Source organism: Strongylocentrotus purpuratus, unplaced genomic scaffold, assembly GCF_000002235.5.
Source record: "Strongylocentrotus purpuratus isolate Spur 01 unplaced genomic scaffold, Spur_5.0 spur5_scaffold_15, whole genome shotgun sequence".
Taxonomy (NCBI): domain Eukaryota; kingdom Metazoa; phylum Echinodermata; class Echinoidea; order Camarodonta; family Strongylocentrotidae; genus Strongylocentrotus; species Strongylocentrotus purpuratus.
In genome coordinates, this window is record NW_022145600.1 from 10,372,394 (window position 1) to 10,386,217 (window position 13,824).

The following is a 13,824-nucleotide window of genomic DNA, read 5'->3' on the forward strand; positions in this document are numbered from 1 at the left end:
ATACTGATTTTGTGATACTTTTTTAGAGCGTCATCATATTTCAAATTTAAAGAAATTTTTCTTCTTCTCACCCCTTTAACTTTTATCAACACTGCTGATTACTTTCAATCTTTCTTAATAAGAAACAGTACTTCACTAGATTTCTTCAAAAAACAGCTGAAAACTTACCTGTACAACTCCTCTTAAATTGTTGATAGTTTAAAGGGAAAGTCCACCCCCAAATAAGTTTGTTTCGATAGAGGCAGAATAATAAGAAAATCAGGTGAGTGAAAGTTTGAGCAAATTCTGAATGAAAATAAGAAAGTTATGAATTATTGAAGTTGTGATCAATCAAATACAAATTGGCAACTCTGTGACTTATTATACGAGCTCTCCTTCATTTGCTTTGTGCATAATATTCCATAAAATCCTGTTTTCTTCGTTATTGATGACGGAATATATATTTGTTCCTTGCAGGGGGAGTATAGAAACATATTTGCAATTATTATATTTAGGGTGCATGTATGGTTGAAATTTTTCTTGAGGGAAAATGAAAATTTTAGATTTTTTTAGTACTGAGCAAATGGAAGTTGAGCTCGCATGATACGTCATAGAGTTGCCAATTTGTGTTTGATTGATCAAAACTTCAAAAATCCTAACTTCCTTATTTTTAATCGGAATTTGCTCAAACTTTCACTGACTCGTTTCTCTCATTTTTCTACTCCTATTAAAACTAACTTAATTTCGGGGTGGACTTCCCCTTTAAGAGACAGGGCCTTGTAACCTTTGGAAAAGGCGCTATATAAATCCAATTATTATTATTATTATTAATACAACTTTATCTGCAAAACAAGGAATTTTCCTTTAATAATTAGATCAATTCACAGTGTACCAATATCAATTGACCTCAAGGATTATTTCATCTTTATCTCTGTCTAATCCATCTTTCTCTTCTTCTATTTCCTCCCTCCAGCACCCAAGAAGGATAAAGTGAGAGACGGGATTCCTTGTTTTTTCATTGAGCAAAGCATTCCAAATCCCAGAAATCCAAGATGGCTGGCATGGCAGCAAAGATGATTCTCGGCAACAAGCTGAGTAGCGTGAAAGGTAAGAACCTCAATCGTGATATTGTTCCCTTGGGGAAAATTGAAGGCTTTGCAGTGGAAATACTTCTTTAATACGTATACGTTGATAGTAATAACTGATTTGTGCTACTATATAAATCACAGTCATTCAAAAATTCAGCTCAAATTCACTGCCGTGAGGAAGATATTTCTCAAGGCAAAGATCCTCGTATTAGCAACTGTTTTTTCACAATAAACCATCTATTATCCTTAATATGAACCCTTAAATCGATGCCTTGTGGAGAATTCCTTGTGTTGCTGATTAATAGAGGCAGTTTTCTGTGGAATTTCTGGTTTGGTGCTTTGAGTTACAGATACAAACAGTTTTCTGTAATAATACTTGTAATACTTCACAATGTTGGAATTATTAGTGAAATTGTGTTACATAACTAGTAGTTTTTCTGTAACAATTATTATATCTAGATAGATATGTTTAATTAAGATGTAATTGGGTGGTGTGTCTGATGAAACAAACACCAATTAAAGCCAGAATAACTCATAAAAATACTAACAATTAATAAAATATCTCACTGCATTAAATAGCAGAAGCAGTAAACATGTAATGTATGCCATAAACATGACATCTGATAGTAACATAGTACGCTTATCTATTTAATGAATTTACAAAGTAAGTATATCCAATACCTGTCTTGGGTTGAATTTGACATGCTTGTTAGCCACTCAACTGTGTAACAATTGCGAACTATGGAAGATGAACATGTGAGGATCTCAACATAAACTTGTGCCATTCATCAAACTTTTTTTGATAATGATAATATGGTGAATTTTTACACGACTAATACTATGCTTCTAGGCGCCATGATGCTGATGTTGTCGTAGCAGCCATTAGGTGAAGCATAACTTGTTTCGCTATAGAGAGCTAGGACAACAGCACCAACATTACAATGTTACATAATTCATAATATAAATACTGGTATGATATGAACTACCAAAATAGAAGCATAGATAGAGAAAACAGGAAGTGAGTTTCTTTATAGTGGGTTTATAATTATAGGGATTGTATAATAACTTTTTTTTACATGGCTTCGAAGATGTGTAGGGATTGAGCATTTGGAATATGGGTCCTAGCATCTGGATATGACAAACAATTATTTGGTTTGATTGATTTGATTTGATTTGATTTGAAAAGGTATTTATTAAAAACCACATTGCAGCTCAACAGTTGAATTGAGTGGAAAATACATCATAACAATTCAAATAAATGCAATACACATTAAATATGATACAATTTGACATGAAGACTTATACATAATCAAAGAGAAATACATTGTAGGCATAGCATGTAATTATTTTGAATGCCTAGGCTGTAGTTCATGTTTGGGAAGCTTGGTTTCTGGTCTTCACTTAAAACTGATAGCAATCTAATGTTAATGCATACTAAATACCTTTTTTCTACCGCAACATTCATAACGGATCAAGCTACCAATCTACCGAACTGCAGGTATAATGGTGAAATCATATGGAATAAACATGAAAGATGTACCATACGATCTACCGCAAGCCGGTGGAATTCATTGACCAAATTTCCAGACGAGGGCTCTGAGAATTGATGCATGTAATGTAGAAAGCAAGGTGATCGCTGATCAAGATGATTCTGAAGATAGCTGCTTAATCCTTTCACACAAGAGAATACTTTCACACAAGAGAATACTTCATGTATTGGTCACATAAATTAGGCCAATACATGTAACTCAATAGGCCCGTTACACATAACAATTAGTGCGATTTGGATCGTGACGCAAAGATTGATTTTGTTTGGCAACCATTCACACATAGAGAATTCTCGCTCTATGGCAAAATTCAATTTTTAAATCTCACTTTTTTCTGTAGGTGTGAACGCCCCTAATATAGACTGCATGATAAATTATGGTCATTTGAATGGGCTGCAACAATGCTGGATGGCTAAAAGGACGTTTAGCATTGTTTAGTACAAGACTCGGATCGGTATGATGGTTTCATAGAAGACTTGATATGTAAATCAGGTAGAACTTGAGAGTAATACAAAAGACCTTTTATTCTAGATAATAGTGTACACCTACAACAAAAGTCCTCTCGTGTGAACAGCTCCTACATGAACTTGTATGACTTCAGGCACGACCAGATTAAAGAAATACAGGTATGACCTGGTGTTTACTAAGACCTCCTAATTAAAATTGGCATTTATGGACTATAAGATCTTACAACCTGCTTTTAGAAAGTATTACCAGGATTTGCTTGACATATAGTGAAAATTGAATCTCTGATTATATTTTATGCTTAGTTGATTCCTTTCTTCATCTTATAAAAGTTCCAGATGCAGTTGTTAGCCTAGAGATAGAGGCCGATTTATGGGGTTCAAGATGACAATAATCCTTCTCATCTATTTCAAAGTAAATTACCAAAGTTTCCAGGGCATGTTTCTTAATATGAATTTGTCCCGGTAATCCCCGGAAAAAAGTAAGAAAAAAAAAGCTCTAAATCCTCGCACCTCGGGATATTATGATATAAATGATGTACTGTAGTTCCATGGTGCCAATGTAAGTAGGTTGAAGTTTGCTAGATCATATCAAGGTTAAAGACTACATGTAAATTATGAGATGACTTGAAATTGAAATTGGTCAAATGTCCAGAGCCTACTGTAGGATTGGACTGGATGATAGAAGGGGCTTTGATAGTAGAGGGGGTTATTTTCCCAACTAAACTTCATTCAATGAACTATATTTCCGTTCTGTGGCAAGTTGGGCTGTTCTTGTTGCTTGATCTTCTCAATTGAAAGTGCTCTCGATATCATTTTCATATGAAGATACTCCTCTCAACATGTTACTTCATATCTAATGGGTAGAGCCTTTAAAACCAAGAAGGGAAAACCCCTGTTCTGTTTCATCACACACACACACCTCCAGAAAATCCTCGGTCATCCATCACAGGGCGGATGTGATTTGCATAATGGTCTAGATTGATGCATTGCCATTGTATCGTACTGCTGCTTCTTAGGAACGCTGTAGGAAACAATATCCCTGATTAGTGCCTTGAGCATCCCTGGGGTGAAAATATGTTTATGTAATGCTGCTCATTACTTCACTAGTTGAGTTCTTAATACACTAGTTGAGTTCTTAATTCACTAGTTGAGTTCTTAATTCACTAGTTGAGTTCTTAATTCACTAGTTGAGTTCTTAATTCACTAGTTAAGTTCTTAATTCACTAGTTGAGTTCTTAATACACTAGTTGAGTTCTTAATTCACTAGTTGAGTTCTTAATTCACTAGTTGAGTTCTTACTTCACTAGTTGAGTTCTTGATTCACTAGTTGAGTTCTTGATTCACTAGTTGAGTTCTTGATTCACTAGTTGAGTTCTTGATTCACTAGTTGAGTTCTGTTGCAGAGGGTGCTACACAAAATCATTTTTGTGTGAGATAATGAAAAACTGAGTATCAAATTCGAAAGAATATACAATTTAAATGACAAAATCATCTTTCTTTGATCAAAATGGGTTCAGAGAAGACTGAAATATCCATAAATATAACCATTTCTAATATTTGTGTACCACCACAAATATTCAAGAATTTGAACCAGCCTTTGAAAAAAAGAAATAGCCGCGCCTTATACGTTCTATTCCAGTCAATGGCGATGTTAGCTTTTTGTTTGCTTTTTGGTGTTGGCTATAATACGCACAACCAGTCGGCCCGTGTAATTAATCAATTAACGTTCACCATATTTCTTTGAAAGTGGAGCTGAATTGGTATGATCGTATTGGCTAAATTTCATACATTTTGGGGTCTAAAATTATCTTCATTGCAATTTCAGGTCTTAAAAGAGCACTAGAAATGTCATAAACAAGAATAGCAATAACCATGCACTTTGAAGGCATTTGCGGTCTGAAACAAGAACTCAACTATCCCTTTACATTTCATGCTGTTCATTCAGCAGATACTGTACATACTACATCTAAAGACATGATTGGTATACAACAAAATAGAAGAATAGCATTGAAGCATTCAAGAAGAGTTTGAATTTAGGGGGGAGTTTGCTTCGAATCTGTCACATTTCATTTTCTGTCATTGTGAACAAACTTTAAAGCGCGTCTGTACCAGTGTGGACAGGAGGGATTAGACCACTCAGTGAGGTCACTGACAGGTGGCTATCTCATCAACTCAGCTCTCAATTAACATAAGAAAAAGAGGATCATGAGGGACCAACAGGCACCGATTAGGCATTGTTTTCTATATAGAGGGAGCAAGTAGCTACAAGTAGTACAGTGGGCCTTTAAGATATCATCAAAGAGAAGAGATACTTGTAGCACTCTAGATTGATTGAAACAGCTGCATGCCTACAGCAGCCACGCCATCACGTCGATCATTACAAAACATGAAAGATAGTGTTTGATCACCATATTCAGTACAGGCATCAAGTCATACATGTAGGTCTTTAGATTATCATAAACTTGCCTTTTCTGCTTATAACCAAAATGTACAAACCAGAATCCATTTGTAAAATCCAACTTCTCGGAAAGGGAAAAGGTTTGGAGTACAATAGGTTAGTATATTTTTCATGAATGAACGATACATACATGTATGCACAGTTAACTTGTCACTAAGAAGAAAAAACACATTTATTTTATTATTTAAATAGGTAAAAAAACAGGCTTTTATACATGGTAAATAGGGGCTTATTTTTTATTTATTTGATCACCGTCAAAATAGAACTTTAAACTGTTATCTGAAGTCTGTTAAATTGTAAAAAAGAAGAAAAAAAGTTTTTGAAACACTAGTTTTAAAAAGGTATTTGTTATCAAATGATATCAGGAACATCTGACTAGTTGATCCTCCTCAAAACAAAATTGTAATCTGTTTGACATTTTGAACTATTTTTCTGGCTTGCACATTTATCAACTCGACATGAGCTACCAAGTGGAAACAGTGACGCCCGAAAACTACTGGATGCTTGACTTATCTGAAAGTATTTGTTATTGTCTTTGAAAGAATTCGCCTTATCATTTCCTTTCCTTTGGGTAACGTTTATAAAGTCCCTGTTCCCATCGGTTGATAATGTCAAGTATCTGTACCTTCAAATTGTGAGTCCCTCGCGTCAGGTTAATGTATTCTATACTCCAAGCCTTTCTGAACCAGTAAGTGGAGCATGTCAAGTAGTCTTGATGGCACAGACCCTTGTATAGCTCGTGAGAGTGGTCTGTGATCAAAGACTAATAGTAATAGAATAGAGATATTTTTCAAAAGATAGAAATGTTCAAATAATAAAGTGAAGGGCAAGGTCAAATCCATCTTCATATATGTGAACTTGCTAACTAATACACAAATATTGTAATAATAATAATGAAAATACAGCATTTGTTATGCACCATCGATCTTGTAAACTATTCTGAGGCGCAGAGGGATAGAATTAGAATGAGTTACATAGAGAAATGAGAAGGAAAAAAAAGGGAACTGAAAGTTGATTTAGTCTTTAGTGAGTCTTTAGTGGAAGAGGGGTTGGAAGGGGATCAGGATTTCCACCCCCCCCCCCCCCCCAATTGATATTGAAGAGAACACATTTGATAACCATGTGTTCGAAGTGAAAGTTGTTCTTTTTCTGAAGTTTGATAGATTTATGGGGATTATTTACATGTAATCAATTTGAAATGTTTGTGGATTATCTACATCTATACAGTTGTATACATATATTTTACTGTTTGACTTATAGCATCTGATTGCCTGATAAAGATCCAGAGATATCATTCCCAAGACTTCACACATGTAAGCACAGTCTGGGAATTCAAATTATATGAAATCGATATTAGAGGAATATTGAGTGTACATGTAATCCAATTCCCAGGAGACACATCATCATCTTAGAGCCAAAAGGGCATTGATTCTATGTAAATCTTATGAGTTAATGGCCCTTCTAGCTATCAACATATTACAAGTGATTTGATATTAGATCTCTTTATTAATGACAAGCTGATGCAAATATTAACCTCATTGAATTCATACATATATTAAGCATACTGCTCTATAGCATGTCTTTATATAGATCCTACCAAGATGATTAAATCCCTTACAAGGAGTGGGTGTCACTTTTCTCTATTGGAGATGCTACCATATGGTCAGGTTCTTACTGGAGTCCTCTCACTCTCTCTTGCTCTCTCTCTCTCTCTCTCTATCTTGTTCTTTCTCTCTCTCTTGTTCTCTCTCACTCTCTCTTGTTCTCTCCCTCTAACTATCTCTTGTTCTCTCTCTCTCTCTCTCTCTCTCTCTCTCTCATTCTCTCTCTCTCTCATTCTCTCTCTCTCTATGTTCAGTCTGTCTGTCCGGATTCTTTTTCTTAGTATGAAGATGGCTATTTCACTCACAGGGAGTATGTGTCACTTGTCATTCTGTGAGATGGAACCATATGGTCAGAGTCTTGCTGGTAGTTCTCTCAATCTTTCTTTCTTCTAGTTCTCCAGCTCCCCCTCTCTTTGTATATCCCTCCTCTGTGTGTCTCTGTCTCTGTATGTATGTCTGTCTGTCTGTACACATTCTGTTTCTTAGTCTCAAGATGGTGAAGCTGGCTCATAAGGAGTGGGTGTCACTTTTTTTCTAATCTATATACTACCATATGGTCACAGTCTTGCTAGAATTCACACTCTTTCTAACTCAATCACTCTCTTTCTCTCTCTCTTTCTTTGACTCTGTCTGTCTCTAGTTTATCTCTGTTTCTTTCTTCCTTTGTCTTTCCTTGTGTCTCTCTTTCTTTGTCTTCATCTCTGTCTCCCCCATCTTTATCTCGCCATGTCCCTGTCTCTTGATGTCTTTGTCTCTGTCTCTCAGTCTTTCTCTTTTTTGTCCTTCTGTTTCTGTCCCTGTCTAGCGGTCCTCATATCTGTCTTTATCTCTTTCCATGTTTGACTCCCTTGTTTCTGTTTCTCTCTCTCTCTCTCTCTCTCTCTCTCTCCTTTGTCTTCTTTTGTGTTTAATCTCTATCTTAAATAAAATTATATATGGGGCATGTCAAGTCATTATCACCATTATTTTCAATCTACTTTTCTTTGACATAAAAAATCTCACTATCTATGTCCGTTATATTGGCTTATGTTCTTCTAACCCTTTCTGGCACCCCTCTTAACCTTTATCTTTTAGCTGTCCAGGGGGCATTGGTTTCATTTCTTTGTTCTATACTTTCCCATATTATCGCTTTTATTTTTCATTCTCTGCAGTTCACATTTTCCATTTCATTTTCATGTAATCTGCAGGCTTGTGTTTCTGACTCCAAATTAATCTTTCTTTCGAGCATTACATGTTAAATGAGTTGACCATCTGTTTCTTGATTGCTCTCTTTCTTCCCACCCCCTCTCTCTCTTCCCACCCCCTCTCTCTCTCTCCCTTTCTCTCTCTCTCTCTCTCTCTCTCTCTCTCTCCCCTTCTCTTTCTCTCTCCTTCTCTTTCTTTCTCTCTCTCTATCTACATGTATCTACCTCTCTCTCACTCTCTCTCTTTCTATCTCTTTCTATCTCAATCTCTCTCTCTCTCTGTCTCTTACTCTTACTCTTACTTTTTTTTTTCTCTCTCCCTTTTATTTTTTTCTCTCTCTGCCTTACTGTATTTCACCCCTTCTCTCTTAGTCTCTGTACATGCCCTCATGTTTTTAATTCATCAATTCAACAATATATTACCGTCTCTGTATCTCTCCCTTTCTCTCCCTTTCTCTCCCTCTCATTTACATCTAGATCTGCTATAATATTCAGTGTCCTGACAACGCATCAATATCTAGTCTTGATATTCAGACCATGCATGTATATTTGTTGGCTGTCAATATTATATTGACTGTTTGGAGCCAGAAGGGTGTTAACTAGGTGTTAAAGTATATGAGTTAATGCCCTTCTGTTTCCAAACAGATGATATGCAGTATGCTATCATGAAGCTAGGCTGACATTTGTTGTGTAATTTATTCTCTGAAAGCCTTGTTTTAGTAAGTGTGGGCCTGCTTACACATTAGCCAGGACAGTTCATCGCTTGGATCTTTTATTTCATTTGTTCATTCATTTCCATCTTCATATAAAAACAATAGATCATTACAATATTATATACAAATAAAAAAAAATACATGCAATCATACATGTTAACAGTATTAAAAGAGACTAAAATTTACCAGTCGAAAATGAGAAAATGGGAACTAAAATAAGGCTGAAAGGCCTTGTAAAATAAGTTCCCTAACCAACATCTTTAATCCTTTCACACATGTACATCCTCATTGATTGTACATGTGCTCAATCATATCTATACTCAGTAGTAATTCAGGATTCAATGGCATGTGGGGGGGGGGGTGTACACAAGTCTGAACATTTCTGGTACAAACAAAAAAGTAATAAAAAGGCATTGGTTTTGTTGTGTCATGTTTGGCAAAAACGACAAAATAAAACAAAACATAACAACAACATGCCACAAAAGATCATCAGCCCACGGTTCTCCTTTTCTTTCTTCTTTTCACCCCCCTCCTGGTACCCCTTGATCCCCCACCGATATTTCAAATTTTATAAACAGTAGGCTATATGTTCCCGGTTCTCATACCCATTAATAGACAACTAAATAATGTTGTAAACATCAGAATCTATGGTCCAAGTAACAAGCTGTATTGGATTGTTTGTCAGTTATCTTCAGCTGTCATTCCAGACACCATAGCTGACTTTTACAAAGTGCTTAAAAACAATGTTGGGCGCTTTAGAAGAACTATTATACTTATGACTTCATATTCAATTCAATTCAATTCAAGGTTTATTAACAAAAATACAGAATAAAATAATACACATGCTGCAGCAAAAAAAGTTAAAATATATGTGTTTACAACCATCAAGGATATATATCAATAGAAAAAAAATATCTACACTGTATTCACAAAACATAATCGTACCATGAAACCATAACAGTTATGGTACTGGTCTGATTAAAAAGATAACTGTTTATATATTTTCTTGTATGCCTACTGATTACTTGTTTTGTAGTACATCTGCAGTGTACGGTAGCTACTACACTTTCATTGAAGTTGTATCCAATCAACACTAATTAACTATATCATTTTTACAAGCTTTTACATTTTTGGGAAGAAAATATACAACTTTAGTTGCACAATCTATAACACTAATTCATATATCGATACATTAGTAAAAAATTAAAAATAATGAAAATGTATTGTCCTTTGACATGCATGCGATTGTATGGAACCAGAAATGCTTAAAGAAAAAGAGATTAACACAATGAAACATGATAGTAAGTATTCTCACAGGATTACATTGTATTCAGAGTCTGAATGAAAAGACTATGCTTGTCCGCGGTGTCACTTCACACAGTGCAGTACAGCGGGCCTGTGCTGTGCTGCCAATAGCGGGGTGCCCAGATGGCAATTAATATTCATGAGTCTAAGAGCTCTCTACATGCCAACTCAGTCTGAGCATATTGGATTCAGCTTGAGACCAGGCGTGTTGTGTTCTGTACCATGGCTGCGTTATTAGGTGAGTCGATCTCGATCGTTTGCATCTGGTTCAAGAACCATAACGTTTGGAGAATATTCAAGTGGCAATATAGAAATATGGCTAAGTCGCTTTAATGTATTTGTGTTTTGCCTGGGGGTACTTTGATCAAGTCTTGAGATGCTTGTCAGATTGTTAAAATCTAGGTAGTGCCGTAAAGTGCTTCTTTAAGATGATGCAGAGTAGAATGTTTATATTATTATACCAGTGCCAGTAGTTGGGGGTTTCAGGTGAAAGTGGTCGTTGGAAGTAATTTAGAGTTTGAAGGATATGTGTGTTCTTAGTTCTGTGTGATACCATGGGCCTGCAACCTAGTATGACGGCCATGCTCAAATTATGATAAGAGATAATGTATGTAGTAAGGAAATTATTGATTTTCTAACATATCAACTTACTGACGTACCAGATCTGTGTGCATTCCCCAATGGGCAGATTGCCTCGTTTGAAGTTGCAAAATGGGAGCATTTAATGTGCTCTCATTATATAACTCCAAATATTTTTCAATTAATTTGAGTGAGTTGAAACTGTTGTATCAAAGTGATGTTTTTATTTCTCCAAACCTAATATAATATTTTGTTAAGAGCAAGATTGAAAGTGCTCTAGTAACGAAAACACTGCGTGCAAACATGCTTTTATACCAATTGATCTGTACAGTCTTTAGGTATTTCTTTGAATTAATTGCGCTTATTGCATGTCAGTCTTTTTAAAAATAATCTTTGTTCTTTTGAAATGATATATGAATCAGAATCAAATGGACAAACATTCCAAGAAAATTCACAATATTAAACACTGTCACACACATCATACACTGTTGAAGACATATCATCCATCAGTTTGGAGCCAGGAGGGCGTTATGTCATATACTTAATCATACAGTTAATACCCTTCTGGTTCTGAATAGACAATGTATTCTTCTAGACATATTGTACTGCATAGTCTGCTGCTGATATTAACCAGAAAGGCTTTAACTCTGTATAGAATGATATACGACCCAATAGCATTCTGTGTCTGGCTGATTATGACTAAGTATTTTTGCTCGCCAACTGCGAAAGCAATATGCCTCGATACGGTGGTGATAAAGCATGGTTGACTGACCACATTATATCCTGCTGTTTATACATCCCCCAATGCAATATGCATTTGGCGGAGTGGTAGGCATAATGGTGGATTGATAGTTTTATGTCTATGTTGCAATATTATTGCCGACAACATATGATTTGAATTTGAAGCAAGTCAATAGATGTGTCATACTTGACTTTGAAGGAGACTGTCACCAATTTATATTTTGCTCCTTATTTTTTAGGTTTCATGCTTTTATCTGATTAAAAATCAGCTTCAAAAGTAAGCTTTGTCATGAAAGATATATTTGCAAGTTTAAGGACTATAATTGCCCTCTATAGGCTATCCAAATCAAGAGAAAGGCACTATGAGAGTAGGCTAGTAATGGAAAATCTTGAAATGAAAACACCAAGATAACTTAGATGTATATGCAGGTCCCCCCCCCCCCCACTTTGAGAAAAAACGAATCTCCTTCTGCATGGTCTGTATGTCTCATATCAGAAGGGTATCAACTCATATTCATTAATGCAGAGTTAATGCATATCTTGCTCTGAACAGACATTGTAGTGTTTTGTAGACACCAGACACACTTATCACAGGCACTAATGTGATGTAGACCAGTAAGTGATTGGGGGAGGCCAGAGGGGACAAGGCAATATAGATGTTGCACGATCTTCATGGTTACTTGTACCCAAGATATCTGGTACCAAAAATATATGATACCCCATTTTTTCAGACCCAGAAGGGCATTAAATCTTCAGGGGGGGGGGGGGGGGGGGGAGGGGGTGTTTCACGAAGACTAAGATCAACTTTAAGTTGCTCTTACTATGTCTGGCCATTTATGTCACTGTTTGCTCTCATCATTATGATCTTTAGATAATATTTTTATGCCTCCGCCACCGAAGGTGGTGCCGGAGGCATCATGTTTTCGGGTTGTCCGTCCGTACGTCCGTCCGTCCGTCCGTCCGTACGTCCGTCCGTCCGTACGTCCGTCCGTACGTCCGTCCCGTTTGACCGTTATCACAATATCTCAAGAACCATTTAAGATTTAAACTTAAGACTCGGGAATAGTATTTATCACCATAGGAAGACGATCTGATTAGATTTTGGAGTACATAGGTCAAAGGTCACAGGTCACAGAGGTCAACTTATGAAATTCCTTGTATTGAGTTTGTTAGCGCGATATCTCAAGAACCATTTGAGATTTAAACTTCAAACTTAAGGATAGTATGTATCACCATAGGAAGACGATCTGATTAGATTTTGGAGCACGTATGTCAAAGGTCAAGGGTCACAGAGGTCAACTTATGAAATTCCATACATTGAGATTGTTATCATGATATCTCAAGAACCACTGGAGATTTAAACTTCAAACTTAGTGATAGTGTGTATCACTATAGGAAAACAATCTGATTAGATTTTGGAGCACGTATGTCAAAGGTCAAGGGTCACAGAGGTCAACTTATGAAATTCCATACATTGAGATTGTTATCATGATATCTCAAGAACCACTGGAGATTTAAACTTCAAACTTAGTGATAGTGTGTATCACTATAGGAAAACAATCTGATTAGATTTAGGAGCACGTAGGTCAAAGGTCAAGGGTCACAGAGGTCAACTTATGAAATTCCATACATTGAGATTGTTATCATGATATCTCAAGAACCACTGGAGATGTAAAAACTTCAAACTTAATGATAGTGTGTATCACCATAGGAAGACATTCTGATTAGATTTTGGAGCACGTAGGTCAAAGGTCAAAGGCCACAGCGCACATTATGAATGCAAAAACAGCTTGTGATCGCGTTATCTCAAGAACCGATTGATGGATTCATGCCAAAATTAGGTCATGTTTGTTCCTTGCAGAGCCAATGAACTGAGTAGATTCTTGGTTCATAAGGTCAAAGGTCAAAGGTCATGGGCCCATTATGTATGCAAAAATAGCTTGTGAACGCATTCTCATTAGAACTGACAGATGGATTACTATTTAACTCAGAACATCTTGCAGAGCCAATGAACTGAGTAGATTTTATGGTCATGAGGTCAAAGATCAAAGGGTCATATATGTATATGAGAAATTGCTTGTAATCACAATATTCTGAGAACCTGTCAATGGATTACCATTGAACGTGAATTCAATTTTTTTTTTCTGTTTTGGTTTGTA